At 50.2% G+C, this 22,597-nt stretch overlaps 1 non-coding gene across 1 annotated transcript; it reads left to right on the top strand.

The window, feature by feature from the left end:
• Nucleotides 1-5,194: 5,194 nt before the first annotated feature.
• Trnaf-gaa (transfer RNA phenylalanine (anticodon GAA)) lies at nucleotides 5,195-5,268 on the top strand. Its single transcript has one exon. It is a non-coding gene; the product is annotated as a tRNA-Phe (tRNA).
• Nucleotides 5,269-22,597: the final 17,329 nt, after the last annotated feature.

Raw genomic sequence — 22,597 nt, 5'->3', positions numbered from 1 at the left:
CGTACCGCAGAGCAGAACTGTCGTTCCCTCTTCGCCCCGTCACGGGCCACACAATCGACATCATCACAATAGCGTTCAGGAGATTTTGACACTTTTGTCTAGCGCCGGCTGCTGCTTTTCACAGATAACAGTACACGTTAAGTTCACAGCAATGAAAAGAATACGCGAAAGATTAGCCAGGCAGAGTTTATATTTTCACGTGGTTGTGACGGTGGTGAAGACTCCAGCAGAACTCGGCAATTCGTTACTCTTTGTTTGGCCGCACTGATAGCCGGGAAACGGAAAGTCAAACTGTGAGCCATGCAGGCTGTATAGTGATAGCGGCGAACAGAGCATCGGCCGTCGATAATCTGATCGTCTGGAGTACGGCGCGTCGGCATTTGTACATGTGGCATCGAGCATTCGAGACTTGTCGCTGGTGGCCACGTTAGTTCCAGAATAATCTGAACTGTTCACGTTTGCGCGCTCAAGCCTATAAGCTTCCAAATCAACGTCTAGCGGCGCCACTGCTCTTATTGTAACTGGGGCATCCACGGCCACAACACTGCTGCCTCCACCTCCGCGCATGCGCAGAGCTCTGAGATTGCATCTGTGGTGCGTCAGAATGTAAGAGGGGCGTAGCCAGAAATTTTTTTCAAAGATATCTTATAAATGTCCGTGTGTGCGTTTGTATATGTGCGTGTATATTGCCGCGAGTGTTGTATTTCATGAGTGTAAGCTTCACCCACAAAGACTGTGGGCAACGCTCTGCGCAGGCCTCGCCGTGATGTGTAGGAAGCTTCGCGATTGTTTTGGAACAATCTGTTAAGATTGCGCGCCGCACGAGAATGTTCCAGCTTTGTCGAGAGATAACGCCGCCACCAGCGATATCGCTGGAAAGTTCGATAGCGCCTGTATAAAAGCCGACGCGCTTGACTGCTTGTCAGTTGATCGACGGACGACGCCCTGTTCGCCGCTATCATTGTACAGCGTGTATTGCTGTAGCTCTAGTTCTCATTTTCCGGCCACAAGTTCGGCCAAATAAACAGTTTCATTCTGCAAACGCCGACTGCTGTCTTCGTCGACGTCACGACCACGTGACAATATATACGTAAGCAAATTGCAAGTTCTCGGAAGGTGTGAACCCCCCCCCGCCATCTTGGCTACGCCCCTGCAATGCAACTATTGCAGACTAGCAAAGCTCTGGTCCGAATGAGGAGCGTATGCGCGGACGCGCCCTTGCCGCCGCCACTGGAAAATGCGGCGACAAATTGCCTTCGCGGGCAGCGTCTGCCCCCAGTAACGCATAGCTCAGCCGCGCGAGCGTCGCGCCAAAACGTGAGCTTGGGTTCCCTATAAGAAGGTTCTAAAATAAAGTGGAAAGTTCCGAGACATTAGGGCGCGGCTTGCACACTCCATCTCACAGGCTTAGGGTGCCTTGAGGCGCGTTTAGGGGGGCGCACATATCGAGGCACACTACGCAGGCTGGTTTCAGCAGGGTGGAAGCTACGACGTGTAAACAAAGCACACGCTTTATTATTGCAGAAGCGTAAAAAAGTGGGTTTGTTTGGCACGTGGTACGACATAGCAATACGTGATGCCCTAATCGCGATTGGCATGTATGTCAGCAGCATTGAATTATAATATCGGTAACTACCGATAATTGTGATGGCGAACCAACATGGAAGCGCCCATACAGACGCGATCACCGGCTACGATCCAAACCCGCGCTTGCTACTTGCCCACTTTCCACACAACAATCAATAAACGGAGCAATAAACGTATTATGTACGTTTTAACCTTAATATTGAGATTAGTTGTTTGTTCAGCGACAGCTGCTACGCCTTGCACCCGAGAATTTGAAAATGAATCATGGAAACAGTGCGAAATAGACATGAGTACATTGCTGTCGAGGCGTCAAGACGCAACTATGCAAACACAAGCGTCGGTTTAGAACTTACGGGGCACACTGCTCACGACGGCGACTTCATAATTTCGAGGCGCAAGGAATTAGCGTCGATGTGTGCTGCCATGTTGTTTTTTCCGACCAGGCGCTGTTCTGGCGCTACCGTTGCTGCCCAACGCTACGAGCGTTCGTTACTACCACGGCTCTGGTTACTACGTGCCGTAGCTTTACTTGCACAACGGGCGTTGTTGTCTTTTTTTTGCGGTTGTGGTGTTTTGCGCAACGGTGAGAGCATAGAAGCTAGGGGGACGCCGAGCAGACGACGCTGCGCGGATGAATACATCGTCAGGGGTGTTCACTCTTCCTACTGGCTAAGCAGCCCCGTAGATTCCACAGTGCTGCAACCAGCTTGTGAGAAGGAGTATAGTTACATAAAAATAGTCGCCCGCATCTTCCCACGGTTACAACTCGAGTAAATGCGTCGCAGAGTGGTGGGGGTATCGCGTGAATGTTGCGTAATTCGGTATGGTTTGGGAATGCTTAATTGTTACACGATGCGCATACCAAGTACGACTTGAACGGCTCCAGCGTGCACGAAGTGCCGGGTCCGCTGCTCGCTTCAAACGCTTGCGTTCAGCGTCGTATGCTCGTCTCTTTGCAGCCTTGTCTTCTGGGTTGCTTGCTGTTGTTGACGCCGACGATGGTGAGGGTGGGGTAACGTTGCCTTCAACGAGTGGTGGGGCGCTGGTTGAAGGTACTGCTGCTTCCATCGCATCTACTCGAGTCAAGCAAAGCGTCAAGACAAGCGAAAACCAAGTAAAGACGCCCTTGACTGAATTCCGAACGCGCGCTCCGCCGCTTATATACACACCGCCCGCATTCGAGGGAGAGGAGGGAGGGACGCAGAGGAGGAGGGGAGGGAGAGAGGGAGGAGGAGAGGGAGGGAGGAAACGGAGAGGCTTGCTGCCGGCACGAGACGAGCCGAGCATGCGCAGTGAGCGTGTGGACGGCGCCGCCGACGCCTCAGGTGCGACTAAAAATGCTCCGCATTTAAAATAACAAAAGAAGCTCGCGTGGGAACATATACGTATAGTTCATTCATATTAAAAAAAGGGGGGGGGACACACACGCAAGATGCAGCCTCGTCACTAACACTATAGTTGATATAAAATGTAATCACACAAACACTACATATGCTGTAAATAACACGATACGTCCTGTCACATAACAGTACTAAAATTCGCAAATTCCAGACATATGGATACAAAACTAGTTCGCACAATAAGCGACACATGCGACAAAATCTCGTCAAAATGTATCTTTGCAATAAGCTTTTGAGAGTTTTTCTCAATAATTTCCAAGCATGTCACTTCCTTCTACGAACTTCTTGACGCTAATAGTACACGTCTTTGCTAGGCATGTGTTGGTCATGGTATTGAGAATTACAAGTTGTATTTGTTTTGTCGTAAAAATGGTTGATAAAGAGAGAAGTGAGCAATTTATTTATTTATTTATTCATGATACTTTACAGGGCCCAATAGGGCATTGAGTAAGGGGAGCAAGTACGAAGCAAAATATCACAGAAAAAAACGGTTCAGCACCAGTACTTTTTAATGGAATCATATTTGAGTAATTGTGCAATATATGACTCTAACGCAAAATCATCGGATAATGCAGTGAGGTCTTCACATGTTTTTCAGGACGGCATACAACTGCAAAGCGGCTTGCTCACCTCGTCCCTACCGAAGTCAGTGTGGTTGAAATTTGAAGACCTTGCCTGACGTTCACACGAACGTACAAATACAACATGTTGTTCCTTCGCCGCCATTACGAGAGCATTAGCAGCTGTGTTACTCCAGAAAGTTTGATACAACCTCAGAAACTGGAACATCATGACTTCAGCGATTGAAATAAACATGTGTTCTAGATCAAACTCCGAAAGAACGAGTAAATATTTGGCCAATATTGCACGGCCATTGTTCATAAATGAACTTTGTTGCACCATTTGTCATGCGTTATTGGTATTTTTAGTTTGTGCAACCGAACACAAAATTAGAATAACAGAGAGCTCAGAGAATAACAGAGAATAACGTCGTTACTGGTGTTACCGTGCTGTTTGGGCTGATGACGATGGCGATGTAGACGGCGCCGCCTCGTTTCGGTTGTCCGCGAAAGCCGTTTTTCGTTCCCTTGCTTCGCACACTTGCTTCGCTTCACACTCGACGCGCTCCGAGAATCGCCCGAATAGCCCAGGTTGCGTCAAAAGATGAGCGAATTAACGATAGTTTGATGCCATTGAACAATACATGTGCTTGCCGGCACCAGAGAACACGCTCGAATTATCCGACTTTTCGGATTAACGGGTGTAAAATTGATGAGCTTTTACTGTATCTGAAACAGGCCAGCGCCACTCGTGTGAAGGCTCTTCTTTGCCAGGGGGCGTCATGGGGCATGTGACGTCCTCTGGCAAAATAAGAGCGTTCACATTTGTCTGTCCTTTGTTCGTGATTTACATCATACTTATCGCCGATCTTTTTGGAGTCAATTCTGATTATCGTCGTTTTCGACACACGGTGCCATATGGTGGTGGCACCGCTAATGTTTTGAGCGGCGCAGTTCGGTAAGTAAAAGACTGGTTCTCGTAATACGGCGCGAGGGCGATTCTGCCTAGCGCAGAATAACTATCCAGTAATGTTTCCGTTTAAAAGGGGTGCGTCTAAATGAGCTCGTATGAAAACGGTCCGTCGTGTGGAGCGCAGAGAGGGACACGGCCAAGAAGAGACGACATAAACACTATTCTTTAATTGGATATTTAAGCGCAACACATCCATATTTGCATCTACGCACGCAAGAACTCTCAGGAGAAAAGACGATCTAGATTTTGATTCAGATGCAATATTTTATTGAATTATCACACCAAGCAAACTTCAAGACAGCCTTACCATAACTCTAATAAAAAACAACTTCCTACACGTAGTGCAAATAATCAATTTAACGGGATCAGATAGAAGATAATGCCTGGCCCGTGCACTGCATATCTAAAAAAACCATTGTCAAGAAAGAAATGCGTGGCAAGTGTATTCCATATGAATATATCTATGCAAATTGCAAATCAGTTCTGCGGAATCCCGCAAGGTGGCGGAAGGGTTAAGAAAGGGAAAAAGGTGGAAAGGGAGAAAGGGTGGTTGTCTATTTTCCCTTTCTTAACCCTTCCGCCACCTTGCGGGATTCCGCAGAACTGATTTGCAATATGCGTCCAGTTGCTTCGAGTTGTCGATGGATTCGCCCTCGCGCTGCCAATTGCTAGCTTCCTGGTTAGCTCAATTGGTAGAGCGACCGTCCCGAATAGGCGTTGGTCCCGGGTTCGATCCCCGGACCAGGACGAATTTTTCGGCAACTAAGAGGCTTTATTTCTGAGAAATCCGTTGGATTTCTTTGTGGCTTCGTGCTACATACGGGTGGTTGTCTATTTTCCCTTTCCATATCTATGCAATGTCAACAGGTATGACATTCAATAGAAGTGAATAAAGTAGAAATCCATGGTCTGGTAAACAACCATTTGCTGATGTACAAACCTCTTGCACAAATCCCATTTCGGGTTATTCGGTATATCATACATTGTGTTCTGTAATAATTCGCTGTCACTGCCATGTGTCGTTCTTGTTCTCTAGAGCAGTAAGACGCTAGTCTAACGCTAGTTATAATGCACAGTTTTGCTGATGCCCTCCCTGTCCTTACGTTTTTCTTTTCCTTCTCTTCCTCATTTGCTGATGCACTAACTGAGATAAACTGCAAAAATAAATTGTAAGACATCAACATATGTTTTTAAAGACCTTCTTACAGTCAAACGTGTGTCTGTAGCTTTTTTGCAATAATTAACGAGTATTTTTTTTACATTAATAACGATAATAACGAAATTTAATCGCAGATATTGAAACCTGACCTAGAAGTAGTGCTGTCATCTTTTAATTATCATGAACATTGGCGTCACTTCATCATGCTGGGCTAAACAATAGGCACAGGCGCCTCATCGCGTTCGAGTGCCATGAGATCCCGTGTTCTCAAATATTCTTCACGCTCAGAATGCTCCCTGTCAAATGGGGCACCGCATTTGGAAAGGGATGGAGCAGCGTGGATGGTGTAATATCAACCGGTCGGCGGCGCATCGAGGCTACACAAACACATTGCCCTCCCGAAGTATATGTACTACACGACAGTGAGTATAAAACGCCACTGGGCGCACGCACTTGCCAGACTTCCATTTCAATGTCTATGCCTTGATCCGCCCGTCCGGAAGCAAAAACACAAAAATAAAAAAAGAAACATTGGTGTCGTAGGCAACCAGAACACCTAAAGAGCATTGCTACGCGTGCGAGGGAGAAAAGGAACAAAGGCTCTTGTCGTACGCAACTCTAGGTGCTGTCGCGTGGGCCCAGTAAATGTATTTCTGTGACGCCGACAATATCGCGGATTGGGCGAAACGTCATAAGGAGCCCAAGCAGCCACCGCATCGTATTGGCGATGGTATTGTGAGGTGCTGCCAAATAAAATCAGTACTCACGTTTACTTCAAGACCGTGATTCCGATGGTACGTTCGCCACTATATTCGGTAAGCAACTTTAGAAAATCGCACAACGCAGACATCCATGAGTTCCCTTTATTGCGTTCATTCCAGCGAAGTGTGACGTTTCGCAATATCATATTAGTAATCATCATGTGTTGTTGCTCCTCGCGCTCAATTTGATAGCACAATTCGGGTAAAACATTGCTTTATACATCAATTTATTCCATAGCACAAGGATCACGTCTGGTGCATGAACACCAAATACACGTTTTGAATTTCTATTCCTGCATTAACGACGTGATAAATCAAAGCTGTTGTAGGCACTTATCATGCTCTTCTTCCTCATCTGTACATTATTGCAATCATCATCATCATCATCCGTTTGCTATCCATATTCATCGTGGCCTTGGGCGCTTGTTCGCTCCTGCGCTCGCCACCAAATCAACGTCGTTCCAACGAAGACGTCATACCGCTCCTCTACCCGTCTACTCGATAGATCTTCGTTCGGGCTCCACTTGCACGCATTGTTCACCAGCATGTCCCAGAACGAGCGGACCGACACCCATGCGGCTCCCATCCTGGCGCGCAACCTCGCCTCTTTACGTCGTCAACAACCACCAGCGTGACACACCGGTCTTCGCTGGTCTCCGCGGTGATGTGCAGCACTGGCTCGACAACTACAAGCGAGTAAGCTCTACTAACCTGTGGGACGACCCTCACAAGCTCGGCCATGTTGATCTCACTGGTGTTGCGAAACTCGGTTCTTAAACCGTCAGATTGCCTCGGCCGACCGGGCGGGATTTAAGCATTTGACACACCTGCAAGTATCTTACACATCTGCTGTTCTGTACGCTGAAGCGATGAGGGTCTTCGATGCTCGCACACAAGATCCCGGCGAGTCACACACATCGTAGATCGAGGATGTTCTTACGCTCTGTCGCCGTATCGATTCATCTAAGTCGGAATCAGATGGACTACACGGCATTCTGAATGGTATAAGGCATAGGTAGGCAAACTGACTCATGAGTCGACTCACTCAGAATCAGACTCAGATCGGCCCGTGAGTCTTAGTCTGAGTGAGTCCGGGTGAATAATATTTTGGTGAGTTTCAGTCCGAGTGAGCCTGGTTGAGGAAATTTTTAGGAAGTGTGATAATAATAATATCTGGGGTTTAACGTTTTTAGGAAGTGTGAGTCCGAGTGAGTCTGGTTAAGGAAAAGATTGGTGAGCCTGAATCCGAGTGAGACCAAAGCACAAAATATATTTCTTGAGAGAGTCTGTGTGAGCTCCACCTTTCATTGCCGACCTATGGTCCTATCTAATCATATTCAGCAATAACATCCGCCTTATATCAGTTCACGCTTATACTTGTGTATTCACACATATCTCAACGCACTCAGGTTCATGCGCCACCTCAAAATTTATTGGCTAGAGACGTGAACTGGGAGGGGTGCCATGACCTCCCCCTGAAAAATCTTTCACGGAAAGTTCATTAAAAAATATCTCTTGTGAGTCGGGAATTGCATATTGGCATTTTAGAGCATTGACACTAAGATCAAAAAACGTATTTTTACGCTCATAGACTCATGAATCGACTCACCCAGGCTCACTCAGACTCAAGCCAAGCCGGGAGTCTGAGCCTGAGTGAGTCCGGCTGAGTAATATGTTTGTAAGCTTGAGTCCGAGTGAGTACGGTTGAAAAAAAATTTAGTGAGTCTGACTACGAGTGAGTCCGGTTGAAGAACATTTTGTTGAGTCTAAGTCCCAGTGAGTCCACAGAGCACAGTATACTTGTTGAGTCAATCTGAGGGACCTCCAACTTTTTTGCGACCTATGGTAAAGGGATTGTAGGCTTCAGCGCCCTCGCTGTCTAGAACCCATCCCCTGTCGCTGACGTCGTCACAACGTGACTCCATTCGCCTACAACCGGGCAATGGCGGACATCCTCCTACGGCGGAGCGTGACACTCGTGACTTGATGAATGAAATCATATACGCGAAGAACTACAGTAAGCAGGCTTCTCGCCACCTTCACAGCGTCGAACACAGCCTTCTGGTGCCGCCTTGCATGACAACATCAGGGCGGAAGTAACATCCTTGACCTGCCCTGCGCTCACACAGCCAGCTGCTTCTTGCCCCCATACCAACGTGAGTTGCTGCCGCGCCTCCCAGCAATGTAAACTTGACGTTGCTGCTATCATCATGCGCGTCAATTGCTGCCGCGCCACCGGTCAACATCCGGTCGATGCCGCCTGACCTTTCATTTGCCCACCTGATTTTACTATCTCCCGGCGCGCGGAATGCCCTCTACTACCCGCCTTGGCGTTCGTCCCGCCCAATATGCTATTTTTGCGGATATCATGGGTATATATCACGAGCGTCGAGGGTATATGACATGCGCGAAAGTGATTTTGACTGTTGGTACTCTTACGTCAGGCGTTATTTGTCACCTCCGCACCGGTCTCTATCTCAGCCTGCATCCACTGAAGTTCACAATACCTACTGTTCCGCAAGACGGCGATCGCCTTCGGTCTTTCGCCACTCTTCCTCTCCACTTCACCCTGCTTCGTTTACCACTGACAATCGTTCGGAAAACTAAGCGATGCAGCTTTTGGAGGTACAACTGTATTCCAAAGTGGGACTGAAATTCCTGCAGCACTCGCGTTCAACATGCTTTCTGTCATAATCAGGGGCGTAGCCAAGGGGGGGGTTGGGGGGGTTCAAACCCTCCCCGAAATTTTTCAGTTTTGCTTGCGTATATAGGCACGCACACATACAAACGCACGCACGAATATACATAAAGTATGGTTGAACCCCCCCCCCCCGAAAAAAATTTCTGGCTACGCCCCTGGTCATAATGGAAGGAGTCTGCGTCGATGTTCTGGTGTACAATGGTGCGATATTTTCTATGCTTCATGCCAATTCGTGGAAACGCCCCAAGAAAGTCACGACGCCTTACGATGGACCCATGCTAGCCACAGCCCTGAGGTACACAATTCGCCCGCCGGCTTTTTGAACAGCCCTTGTTCTTACCGATGGTATCCTCCATTACATACCGTTTACTATGCTAACCCGGTGCCCTGACAAACAAATTTTAGGATGACATTTTTTGTTTTCTCCTTCGGGTGAAGTTCGCTGCGGGCAACGTGTCCTACACTTTAACGACACAGACTGCATGCTCGACGACATCTACAACCCACTTCGTCTGTTCGCTACGGATGATACTGATGCGGCAGTTTGGGTACCTTGGTAATCCATCTTGAAGAAAACTAAAAGCTCACGGAAAACATGGACGCAGAATGGCACACATATATACACACACAGGCGCTACTCAAGGAAGATAACGAAATACGGCCACGTCGAGAGCGAATTATAATCCATACTTCCAAGGACATCGACCACGGTGACGTATTGGTGTCGCTTTCATCACAGTGCGTCACGAAAGGTAACGTTGCGTTACGAAAGGTAATCGCTTGCGTCACGTGTGGTTCGTTTTCGCAACGGCTCCGTGCTCGTCATCTTCATGAGCAATACATCGCCAAAAATGCTCCTTCGACATGGCACCATGGTTGCCTGCGTTGCTGATGCCGAGTCTGTAAGCGTAGCGCCACTTAAACCTGTCTCTCCCGACGAGCTCCCTACTTGTGAGCCTGCTTCTTCCCCCCTTCAACAGCATTATTCAGCGTTGACATAACAGCTTAGCAAACGCAGCAGCGGATTGGTTTGTTAAAAAAAGAAGCACATTATTTTGATTTCTACTACTCGACGTTGGGCCATACTGTCACTGTAGCGCATCGCATTCAGAAACAGGGAGCATCTATTGTGCACCGCCGCCGGTCTCTGCGTGCCTCTTCCAGCGCGCCTAAGGATTTGCGAAGTGCGCTTGGTCTCGCCTCCTATTTTCGTCGTTTTATGCGAAACTTTGTTTCAATAGCTGCGCCACTACACAAGCTACTTGCTTCCGGTGTACCTTTCCTGTGGTCCGAAGAATGTCGATCGGTGTTTGACCTGTTGAGAGAGCCCTCACATTGGAGCCTGTATTCTGGCAGTCCTATGAGGCCGCACCGACTCTTCTGCACGCAGGCGCTAGCGGCCGCGGTATAGGTGTTGTTCTTCTGCAACACGACGACTCTTCGCGAGAGAATTGTTGCATAAGCTAGTCGCGTAATCACAGCTGCCGAGAACTATACGGTCGCTGAGCAGGAGTACCTGGCTGTGGTTTGGTCAGTACAAAAGTTGCGTCCCTGTCTGCACGGCCGCCATTTCACAATCGTTACGGACAACCATGCCTTATGCTGGCTTTCTCTGCTGAAGAACCTGTCCAGACGCTTAGGTCCCTGGATTGTACGCCTGCAAAAGTATGACTTTGACATTGTGGGATGCCGTATCGATGGAAGGACGCATCCCAACATAAAACATAACAACTGTTTATTAACGAAGTAGCAGCAGCGGGTCGAGCATACCGACGCTGCGTTCAGTCGGGTAGCGAAGCAATGACCTCTTCCGAGCTTGGCAGCTTAGTTTTATAGCCACCGTCGGCGACGTAAGCCTCCGGTGACGCTGTCCCTTATCTGAGGCGTGGTGTAGCATGCAGCCGTGTCACGCCAGCCTAGATAGTGACGAGGCTATAAAACCAAGCTGCCAAGCTCGGAAGAGGTCATTGCTTCGCCACCCAACTGAGCGCAGCGTCGGTATGCTCGCCCCGCTGCTGCTACTTCGCTAATAAACAGTTGTTATGTTTTTTGTTGGGATGCGTCCTTCCATCGATACGGCATCCCACATCTGCTGACCCGGAAACCGAACAAACCCCACCTCTATGGCCGACCCGGAAGCCCTTGCCGCTCTTCGCCAGCAAGTGGAAGAACTTCAGAATCAACTGCAGGCCCTGCAGCAGCAACATCCCGGCAACGTCTCCGCGCCCCTAGCCGTACCTGCCGGCGCCACTGAGGATGTCAGAGTCCCTGCAGAAGCCATCCCGCACGCTGCCTCATACGACACCTGGCGTGTCGCCGTCAAGCTTCCGCCGGTTTGTGCGCACTATGTCGCCACATCACCCCCCCCCCGCGGAGTGCAGAGCCCTCAGGGTCTGTAGATATCTTGGAGGCGTACCAGACGTCCAGAGCGTGTCGTGACTGGAGCGGGCTGCGACGTCGGCGGCTGTGGATAGATGCCTGTCGTTGGAGTGGCGCTGTCCGGCTCGTTCGAAGCGATGTATGCGGGCTTGAGCCGGTCAATGGAGACGCGGACGTCGTTTCCGTTCAGGCGCAGAGTGAAGTTCTTGTTGTCGCGATGGACGACCAGGTAGGGTCCGCTGTAGGGTGGCTGGAAAGGCCTGCGGACGGTGTCGTCGCGGAGGAAAGCGTGCGTGCACGAAGCTAACTCCTTGAACACGAAAGGTGTAGGCTTGCAGTGGTGGGCTGCAGGTGACGGACGTAAGGCGGCGATGGTGCGTCGGAGCCGGGCGACGAAGTCGATGGGGTCTGACGTCGTAGTGCTCGATGGCAGTGCGGCGAGGAATTCACCTGGGAGACGGAGTGGTTCCCCGTAGGCGAGCTCTGCTGGTGTAGCGTGGATGCCCGGCTTGAAGGTGGCGCGAAGACCGAGGATGACGGCTGGGGTGGCCTCGAGCCAGGTTGAGTCCGGGTGGCACATAATGGCTGCTTTGAACTGTCGGTGGAAACACTCAATCATTCTGTTGGCACAGGGGTGGTAACTGGTGGTCCTCAAGCGATGGAAACCGATGGTCAGCCCGAGGAGCCTGAAAAGGTGCGACTCGAACTGTCGTCCTTGGTCGGTGGTTACGCGTCGAGGGGCGCCGAAACGAGCAATCCATTCGGTGAAGAAGGGCGAGCCGACGTCTTCCGCGGTGATTCCTTCGAGGAGCCATGCCTCGGGCCATCGAGTGTACCGATTGATGGCGGTGAGGCAGTAGCGATAGGGTCCAGCAGGGGGAAAGGGTCCTATGATGTCGAGGTGGACGTGCTCAAACCGACCGGAGGGCTGAGGGAATGTTTCGAGTGGTGACGTGACGTGCCTGGTGACTAGCGCGTTGGCATTGAATGCAGGAGCGCTCCCAGGTGCGACAATCCCGCTGCATGGAGGGCCAGACATAGCTGTCAGCCACGAGGCGTGTAGACGCGCGTATGCCTGGATGGCTGAGGTTTTGGAGCTGGTTGAAAAGCCCACGGCGACGGGACAGGGGCACATAGGGCCTGCTTTGTCCAGTCGACATGTCGCAACAGATTGTGGTTGTCGACCCTGGAATGGGGACTTGTTGGAATTGTAATGAGGACCTGCCCTTGAGAAGTTCCTGCAGTTCGGCGTCCGTAGTCTGAGCCTCGGCGAGGACGTCCGCTGTTATGTGCGCAGAACTGATGGCTGCTACACGTGAAAGCGCGTCGGCGACCACGTTGTCTTTCACGCTGACATGTTGGATGTCGGTTGTGAACTGTGCAATGAACGAGAGTTGGTTCTGCTGTACAGGCGGGAGTTTGTCGTGACGTTGAGAGAAAGCGAAGGTAAGAAGCTTGTGGTCGGTATAGATGGTGCAGTTCTGTGCTTCGAGAATATGGCGAAAGTGTTGCACTGCTTCGTATATCGCCAGATGTTCTCTGTAATAGGCTGGCAAACTTGTCGGGGCGGTGATCGTGGTTTCGTCAGTGGAACTAGCGGTTGAAGGGGTCGTTTTCCGGGCTTCGAGTTTCTTGGAGAAGAACGCCAAGGGATGCCAGGTGTTGTCCACGAGTTGCATGAGGGCGGCACCGATGGCAAAGCTAGATGCGTCCGTGAAGAGTCCCAAGGGAGCATCTGGCACGGGATGGGTGAGAAGCGTGGCGGCGCAGAGTGCGGCTTTGTAATCTTCTAAAGTTTTTGCTAACGTCGGTGTCCACGTGACGGGTTGGTTTCCTCGTAGGCCAGCCAAAGCATCATGGAGGGGAGCCTGGTAGTCGGCTGCGTGTGGCAAGAAACGCCTGTAGAAGTTCAGCATGCCGAGGAAACGGCGAAGGTCTTTAGCGGTGGCAGGTTGAGGGTATTTTTGCAAGTCCGAGATGCGTTGGGGCAAGGGCCGAGTTCCCTCAGATGAAACTTCGTGGCCGAGGAAGCGGACGACGGAAGCGCCTAGCATGCTTTTTTGGATATTGACGAGTAGACCGTGGTCATCGAGGCGTTGGAACAGCAGACGAAGGTGCCTGTGGTGCTCTTCGGCGTCGCGGGAGAATACCAGTATGTCGTCAAGGTAAACGAAGCAGAAGTCGAGGCCGTGGACGACTTCGTCGATGAAGCGCTGAAAGGTTTGTCCAGCGTTCCTCAGGCCGACGCTCATGAAGGGAAACTCGAACAAACCAAAGGGAGTGATGATTGCCGTTTTCGGGACGTCATCCGGATTGACGGGTATCTGTGTGTAGGCCTTCACCAAGTCTAGCACGGAGAACACGTGGCAGTCATGAATGCGATGGGCGAAGTCCTGTATGTGGTGGACGGGGTACCTGTCCGGGATGGTGCGCGCGTTGAGGGCACGGTAGTCCCCACAGGGCCGCCAGCCTTCGGTCTTCTTCGGAACAAGGTGGAGTGGCGAGGCCCATGGACTGTCAGAGCGGCGGGCGATTCCTTCGCGGAGCATGGCCTCGAACTCTGCTTTGGCTATGCGCAAGCGGTCAGGGGCAAGGCGTCCGGCGCGGCAGAAAACCGGGGGGCCTGAAGTGGTCCGGATGTAGTGCACGGTGGTGTGCTGCACTTTGCGTGGCAGTCCGCTGGGGCGCGTCAATCCGGGAAATTCGGCGAGGATGGCATGGTACGGCGAATGGTTGTCAACACTGAGTACCTTGATGCTTGGCTGTTGGGCGGTCGTTCGCTGGCATGGTGTGGAATGTCCCGTTGTCGCGTCGATGAGGAGGTCATTGCGGCAGTCCGGAAGGAGGTTGTAGTGGGCCAGAAAGTCTGAGCCGATGATTGGCTCGGCGACGTCGGCGATGACAAAATTCCAGCAAAGGTCACGGTGTAAGTTTCTGAGCTGGATGTGCAGGCGGAGCGAGCCGTACGTCTTGATTGTGGAGCGGTTTGCCGCGCTGAGCTCGAAAGATGTAGGCGGACGAGGACCTTGAAGATGGGATCGTGGGTAGCAGCAAATGTCCGAACCGCTGTCGACAAGCAACCGCTGCTTCGTGATTTGGTCGGTGACGAGGATGCGACGGCCTCTGGGTTGGCAGCTTGCGGCCGTCTCTACGACCTGCCGTTGGCGTTTTCCGCATGCCCAGCGGAACATGGTGGTCGACATTGCCGGGCTCTGTCCCCGAAACGTCGGTGGTAGTAACACGGGCCGTTATCGGGTTGCCGCGACGAAGTGGTGTTAAGGTCGTGGCTTTGCGGGTGGCAGCGCTGGCGCATCGGAAGACGTTCACCCAGGCGTTGTTGAAGGGAGGTGAGCTGTCGATCGATGTCGTCGATACGGCGTGCAAGCTCCGCGGTGTTCAGCGGTGCGGCGACAGCCTGGATGGTGGGCGACAGCTGCGGCAAGGGGTCCTCGACGACACGATCAGCAATCTCCGCAAGTTCGTCGAGAGGTAGCCGAACCTGAGCCCGCAGAATTGCCTGGACGTGCGGCGGGAGTCGTTGGAGCCAAAGCGCTCGCAGGAAGGAATCCCGGACTTGCATGTTGCCCGCGAGCGCACGCATGTGGCGCAGGAGCTGCGATGGTTCGCGCTCGGCAAGCTCTGCGGACTGAAGTTGTCGTACCCTCTCTTCTTCCGAGAGCGACAGGCGGCGGATGAGTGCGGTCTTCAGGTGTTCATATAGGTTGGCCGTTGGTAGATTGGCCAGGATATCCCGGGCCTCGCTGGCATAACATGCGTCCAGGTGGGCGACGACGTAATTGTAGCGGGTCCGGACTTGCGTGATGCGCGCCAGGGAGAACTGGGCCTCGACCTGGGCGAACCAAACCTCGGGCGAGTCCGCCCAATACGGTGGAAGCTTGACGGCGACACGCCAGGTGTCGTATGAGGCCGCGTGCAGGATGGCTTCTGCAGGGGCTCTCACATCCTCAATAGCGCCGGCAGGTACGGCTAGGGGCGCGGAGACGATGCCGGGATGTTGCTGCTGCAGGGCCTGCAGTTGATGCTGAAGTTCTTCCACTTGCATAATATTTTAGAGCAGCGCAAAAGACGGGACAAAGGACAAGAAGTTCACAGACGAGCGCTTACTCGCAACTGGCAGATTTATTCTTTTGGTTCTTTTGGTTTTCTTGCCCTTGCGCATGTTAGTATGATCCCCACGTGACGGCGATAACACAGATCATTTGGGTCACCTTCTGTATGTTCTCTTTTCCTTGGTTCTTCTAATAAATCTGCCAGTTGCGAGTAAGCGCTCGTCTGTGAACTTCTTGTCCTTTGTCCCGTCTTTTGCGCTGCTCTAAAATATTATGGAACCTTACCAACTCTTCCACTTGCTGGCGAAGAGCGGCAAGGGCTTCCGGGTCGGCCATAAAGGTGGGGTTTGTTCGGTTTCCGGGTGACCAGATGTGGGATGCCGTATCGATGGAAGGACGCATCCCAACATAAAACATAACTGTTTATTAGCGAAGTAGCAGCAGCGGGGCGAGCATACCGACGCTGCGCTCAGTCGGGTAGCGAAGCAATGACCTCTTCCGACTTGGTTTTATAGCCACCGTCGGCGACGTAAGCCTCCGGTGACGCTGTCCCTTTTCTGAGGCGTGGTGTAGCATGCAGCCGTGTCACGCCGGCCTAGATAGTGACGAGGCGGAGGCTGCGCCGGTTTGTGCGAACTGTGTCGCCACAACATCGTTTACTAGTCTAGCAAAAACGTCAAGCGCTGATTATCTTTCTTTTTCCCGCTACCTGCGGCCGCACTCCACGATCCCAGAACCGTTTCCGGCAACACCCGTTCAGACGTCAGATCTAGTTCAGTTGCTCTACTCGCCTTGATGGATCAGCTGCCTGCCGATGTCGACCTCTTGCCAGCTGGCAGGACTCGTACTGTCGGTGTATTGTACACCACCTCTTTGCAGCTTCTCTTCCACCTAACCCGTGGCTTCCTCTCCAACTCTCACAATTTAGGCTGGAGAAATGGCGTACTGTGCTGCCACATTTACCCTCCTGATGGTCAACGCTGGGTACCTGTTCTACCACGCTCTACTCGACATAATGTACAGCACTCAAGGATTCATAGCGAGACATCAATCTTTTTAGTATAACGACTGGTATTCGCAATTTCGCAATATAGAAACGTAATGTTGCGAAAAATTCTGGTCTTTAATGATAATATTGGCTGTAATCTACGTGTTCGAGTAAAACATTACGCCGATATGACCCGAACTGAATGCGGCGGATGCTAAAGTACGTGCGTTACATAACCCTAAATTGTGCTCTTTCAATCCGTGAGTACTGTCCTTAACGCCTTTCACGAACATTTGACTGCTGGCCTGCTTGGCTTTCACAAGTGCAATGACCGCATTCGAAGTCGTTTTTATTGGCCTAGCCTTTGTACTAGCGTAGGGAGGTACATAAATTCCTTCTATCTATGCCAGCGTCGGAAACTTCCGACATGTGTTCCTGCCAGCCAATTACAGCCACTTCCATGCCCGACTATGCCACTCCAAATTGTAGGTGTTGACCTTTGAGAACCTCTTCTCGTAACTGGCGCGGGAAATCATTTGACAGAGACCGCAGTAGAGCACCTCAAGCGCTAGGCTCAGATAATGTCTGTCATTACTGGTTCAGCCTCGGATGTTGCTTACTTCGTCCTTCGTGTCATAATTCTGCGTCATGGCGCTCCTCGTGTTCTCCTCAGCGGTCGTAGAAGGGCATTCCTATGACAACTGTTAAATGAAGCCCTACGCGCTTCTGGCACTACACCACACACAAGAAAGCTTGTAGCTATCATCCCCAAACCAATGGTCTGACCGAGAGATTTCATCGAGCCCTTTCCGACATGATCGCCTTCTACATTCAACCAGACCACAAAAAAACTTTGAGCGCGCATGAGCTTTGCCTTCAAGAGTAGAACGCGACAGAGTAATCGGACCCTGCTCGCCTTGCTTCTCCATCGCTAGCCTCGCTTCTCTCCTCGGTGGACACCTAAACCGTGCCGCAAGAAAAGGAACGTCTGTGCGCCCGTAAAGCGACCCTTTCAAACTATCCTGGAATGCGTACTGCAAGTACGGGTGCTCGCAAAGTGCCCACTACGACATAATTCTTCCATTTGCGAGTTGACTAGATACCCGCTGCAGGTCCGTAAAGCAGCGCATGCACCTGCGTAGCGGAAAACGTTGCTGACGCTCTTTATGATAATGATAATTATTATTGTCTGCGTTCTTTCTGACTGATGTGCCTTTAGACCAACCACTCGTTCAGCAACTAGCATGTTTTGGCGCCTGGTGTGATTCTATGCTTCTGCCAAGCAATATAACATGTCTTAATGACACTCCTCACACTACCCAAGCTTCATATGGTGTTTTTTTTCCAAAGGAATTTCGAGCACGGGAGTTCTGTTGTAGAACACCTGGTTGCCGCGCAGAAAACCTTGGTTTGATTCCCCCTCGAACCGAATATTTGTTAAGGCGGTGACCTTAGATGCGTCATGGAACGCGAAAATTGACCGTCAGCTCCCGCGGCGTGAAGGCGACACGAGTGATGCAAAAAATCATAGTCATGCGATGACGTCACACCATGACATCACCAATCGCCAAATTGTGTGACGTCATCAGCAACGTTACTAGAACAAACTCAGTTTAACAGCTCCGCCGGAGAGGCGGTCCGCGTGGCGGTCGTGAGAACTAGTGGCGCTGCAGTCACGTCTAGCTCCCGCGGCTGGCGCTTGTTGTGATCTGCGCCGCCCGATGTACGAGCGCACGTGGGTTACAGCGTCGTCTGCGCTTTGTTAGCTCGTCATTTTTGCGACTGTTCTGGACCAGGCTTAGCGTCTTGTACGAAGACACGTGCATGATGTACGAAGCGTAACGAGGGCGAACAGATTCACAGTGCGGTATGCCGACTTGCTTTGCGCCGGGCTGCAAGAGTGGCTACCGCAACGACGACTCCGCTTCATGACACTTCTTCGGACCTCCAAAAGACCCAACGCCATTCAAGCTTCGCATCGCAAAGATAGAAAGCTTACTGCGAAATGCAAGGTCTATGACGTTCATTTTGAGAGTGACGACATTGTAAAGCACTATCGTCGTGTCGTTGAGGGACAAGAAGTTTTGATCCCACGTGGAAAGTGGGAACTCGCGCCCGGTGCCGTGCCGCGTTTGTTCCCAGCACTTCCACCCCACATTTCAAAGCCAAATTTTCGGGGTTTAGGCGCAAATCCCCCCCAAAACGCACGGCGTCCCGCGAAAGCCCAGTGCCCAGTTTGGAGGAGCCGCCAGAAATAGAACAGCAAAACGAAAGGCAGGCGATTACCTATATACGCTACCTAGACTGAGAGTTGCATCACACTGACATTCCATCAGTTGTCAGCTGTCGCTATGCCTTCAAAGCAGTGGATTTTCGAGAGATTTTACGACGAGGTATCGAACAAGATGTGCGGAATATTTTACACTCGCCGGCTCGGGAACGGGCTGCTCAGCGCAAAATTTTGACACGGTACACATAGAAAAGACGAGGACCAGCGCTGGTCTTCGTCTTTTCTATGTGTACCGTGTCAAATTTTTTGCGCTGAGCAGTTTAATAATGGAATACCAACTAGCCCAATCCCACACTTTGCTTCGGGAACGGAGACTTATACTTGTGCAAAATATAGTTGTAGCTGACGAGCAGTTTAACTGCGTAGTGAACGGCTACAGCACGAAACGCAAAACGGCTGTCGTACAGTGTAACAAGTGCTGCGGGCATGGAACATCTGCTCGGTGAAGTTAAAAAACTGAAGTTGAATACTAACGACTCTTCTAGCAACAGAGTACGCGCGAATAACATAGGGTGCTCACATCACGGCCGATCTGTTCGAATTGTTTAAGGCACCGTTGAAGGATGCGACACCGAAAATACAACTATCCGCTGAAAAAATTGCTCAGAGACGACATCTCTTGGATGTAATCGCACACTAAGATTTCATTTACCGAGTTCTCGTAAAATTTTCCGATTTTGGGTCAGTATCCCTTTAACCGTCGCGAAAACGTGTCTTGTAAACATTGCAAAGCATTGGTGATGTTTTTCGAGAAAGTTTTTTTCAATAAATTGTAGAAACATGAGTACTGTTTTTCTAGAACTTTTTGTATCTCGAGTAAGTACGCTTCCTTGTACACTACAAAGGCCTTCACAAACGGGTTGGGTTGTTCTTGGTCTACATAAGACGGCAGCGGCTAAAATTGTGGTGGTAGTTTTAAAAATTACGCTGAAAATCCTCATTCGCTTAGAAACTCCTATGTTTGGAAGTTAAGTGCAATGTAGACAGCTCAAATATTGTCACAGGGTCGTGACGTCGACGAAGGCAGCAGTCAGCAGGTTCGAGATGAAACTCTTTATTTGGCCGAACTTGTGGCCGGGAAACTGAAAGTCAAACTACAGCAATACACTAATAGCGGCGAACAGAGCGTCGACCGTCGATCAACTAACAAGCGGTCAAGCGCGTCGGCTTTGATACAGGCGCTATCGAACTTTCCAGCGATATCGCTGGTGGCGACGTTATCTCTCGACAAAGCTAGAACATTTGCGTGCGGCGCGCAATCTTAACAAAACGATCTACTACAATCGTGAAGCTTCTCGAACACTGCTTGGCGGACAGCGTCGAGCGATAACCGTCCTTGCTGGTCAAACCCGAATACATCAAAATAAAACAAGAAGTGGGCGTGGCAATATAGACCGAACGTCGATTCTTAGCCAATCAATGAACAACGCACGCGGGCCAATGCATACAGACGACCTTATGCATATCCACTTAAGTATCCACCTAACTAGTACAATAAGAAAGTTGCCGCGAGCAACTGCGCGGCGGACCGCAGCGTTATGCCGTGGCAGCAGACGACGCGCCGATAGTGGCGCAAGACGGAACTGCAGCGCCGCTAGTTCTCGCGACCGCCGTTCGGACCACCCTCCTTCGCTGGCGGAGATACGGAGCTTTGAAACTGAGTTTGTTCTAGTAACGTTGGTCATCAGGTCGTCACTGTGACGTCACGTGGTGGGCCGTCACATGATGCCATCATCAAATGACGTCATATCTTGTTCAAATGTGGGCCTCGTGTATATTTTGGCAAATAAGATTCAGTTGAATCACGGAGGGAGTGCTAAACCAGGAGGCAGTGCTAAACCACGATCGGTGCATAAAGCTTTCGGGATGCAGCGGGACAAGATCAAGACATCGATTGAGAAGGGCAAGGAGATAACTTTGGCCTTCATATCGTCTTCAGTGAATGCATAAGGGAGCCTGCGAGTTTTATTTATTTGTTTGTGTCTATTTCGAACTTTCGCTCCTGGACAACGCTGATTTTTCGCTCACAGCCAGCGACGCCGACGTCTACACCGGCACCAGAATTTTTGAAACACGAGCGCTTTAACGCTGTCGCATTAAAAACTGGGGTAAACTTCTACTGTTCCTCACTTTCGCCTACAAGTCGGCCGTTCAAAGCGCAACCGCCTACTCTCCATTCTATCTCGCTTACGACCGTTCGTCTACTTCCTCTCTCGACGTTTCTTTCTTCACCAGAAATGCATATTCATCCCCGTCTTCTGACGAAGAATACATTTCCTGACTTGCCTAATGTCATAAGCATGCTCGCATGAGCACGGAAGTCACGCAACAAGAGAGGAAGAACCCTTTACGACACATCCCATCACATTGTATTACTCTTACCTGGTAACGAGGTGCTGCTCCTGACACCATTTCTCTCACTTGGTCTGTGCGACAAGTTCCAGACTCAGTTCGTCGGGCCGTACTTAGTTTTGGAGCAGACTTCGCCTGTTAACTTTCGCGTTACACCACTTGCAGTCCCAACCGACCGCCCTTACCGCAGTACCGAGGTTGTTCACGTCTCTCGCATGACGCCCTATACGCGACGTTCCTCGTCACCTTAACTTGCAGTGGCCATGCTAACCCCTTACACGTAGGAGGGGGTTGGGGGGAATAGTGTATACATTGCTTGTTTGTTTTGCCTTCAACACTGTTGCACATGCCCACTCTGGGGGATTGGCCAAGAAAGTGTAGTTTAAATATGAGAGAAGCTAATATTATATTAGAGTAGTTTAAAATTTAGAAGTTAATTTGAACAATGTCAAATAAAAAAAAATTAATGAAAGGAAATATGTACCATATGAAATAACTACCTCAATTAAATTACTATGCGATTTCGCTATTAGACGAGACTGCCGTGTTAATCTCATCAGAAAAATTTCGAATAAATTTCTTAGATGCTAAAATATTTTTCTTTACGAATAATTGAAGTCACAATTAAAATGGTGTACCTGTGGTAGCTTGGATGAAATTACACAGCGCATTACAAGCATCCTTGTGGCGATATCCCAAACCGGAGGCAGCGGAGCTTAGTACAATTTCTGCAGTTATGTTTAATCTTATCATTGAAAGCGGATTAATGAGAAGTCTTTTTTATTAAGCGCTTCTTCCACATCTGCGCAGTATTGTAATCACCATCATCAATTTGTCTATTCATCTTCATGATCTCCGTGTGTGCTTGTCATCATCGTGTCCGTGGCTATAGCAAGCTCCGAAATTCGCGACGTCGTTGTCCTTAAAAGGTAATCTTTTATTAGCTTTTGAGCGCTTTAGCAACTCTACAAGGTATAACGTAAAGTGATATTTGCATAAGCTAACATGAAAAGAAGCCACATATTGTCGACAGTGGTAGTTACATACTAGTCAAGTAATCTTATCCCCTCTGCGTTAAAAATGTAGTCAAACAGGACGAGGCTCGCACCACTACCACATTTAGTCGGTTTTTTTATCTCCTATAGTTCTTAGGTGTCCCGCTTTGTTTTATGCATCCTTTTACTACTCGTTCTTATTAACAGCGCCTGTGTCGTCGCTCGTTCTGTTTCACCATGAGCGCAGTCTGTTTTGCCCTGCGTCAGAAAGATTGAAGAGCGGCACATACAGACTAGCACATAAAAGGCAGAAGGTTCTGTACGCATTTGGCTAAGAAAAGGCAGTTGCGAAAGCTATACCCTTTTTCTTCTAGTTCTTGTT

This window comes from Rhipicephalus sanguineus, chromosome 3 (assembly GCF_013339695.2).
Source record: "Rhipicephalus sanguineus isolate Rsan-2018 chromosome 3, BIME_Rsan_1.4, whole genome shotgun sequence".
NCBI classification, from domain to species: domain Eukaryota; kingdom Metazoa; phylum Arthropoda; class Arachnida; order Ixodida; family Ixodidae; genus Rhipicephalus; species Rhipicephalus sanguineus.
The sequence above is the reverse complement of the archived record's forward strand: the minus strand, read 5'-3'. Positions and strand labels throughout refer to the sequence as shown.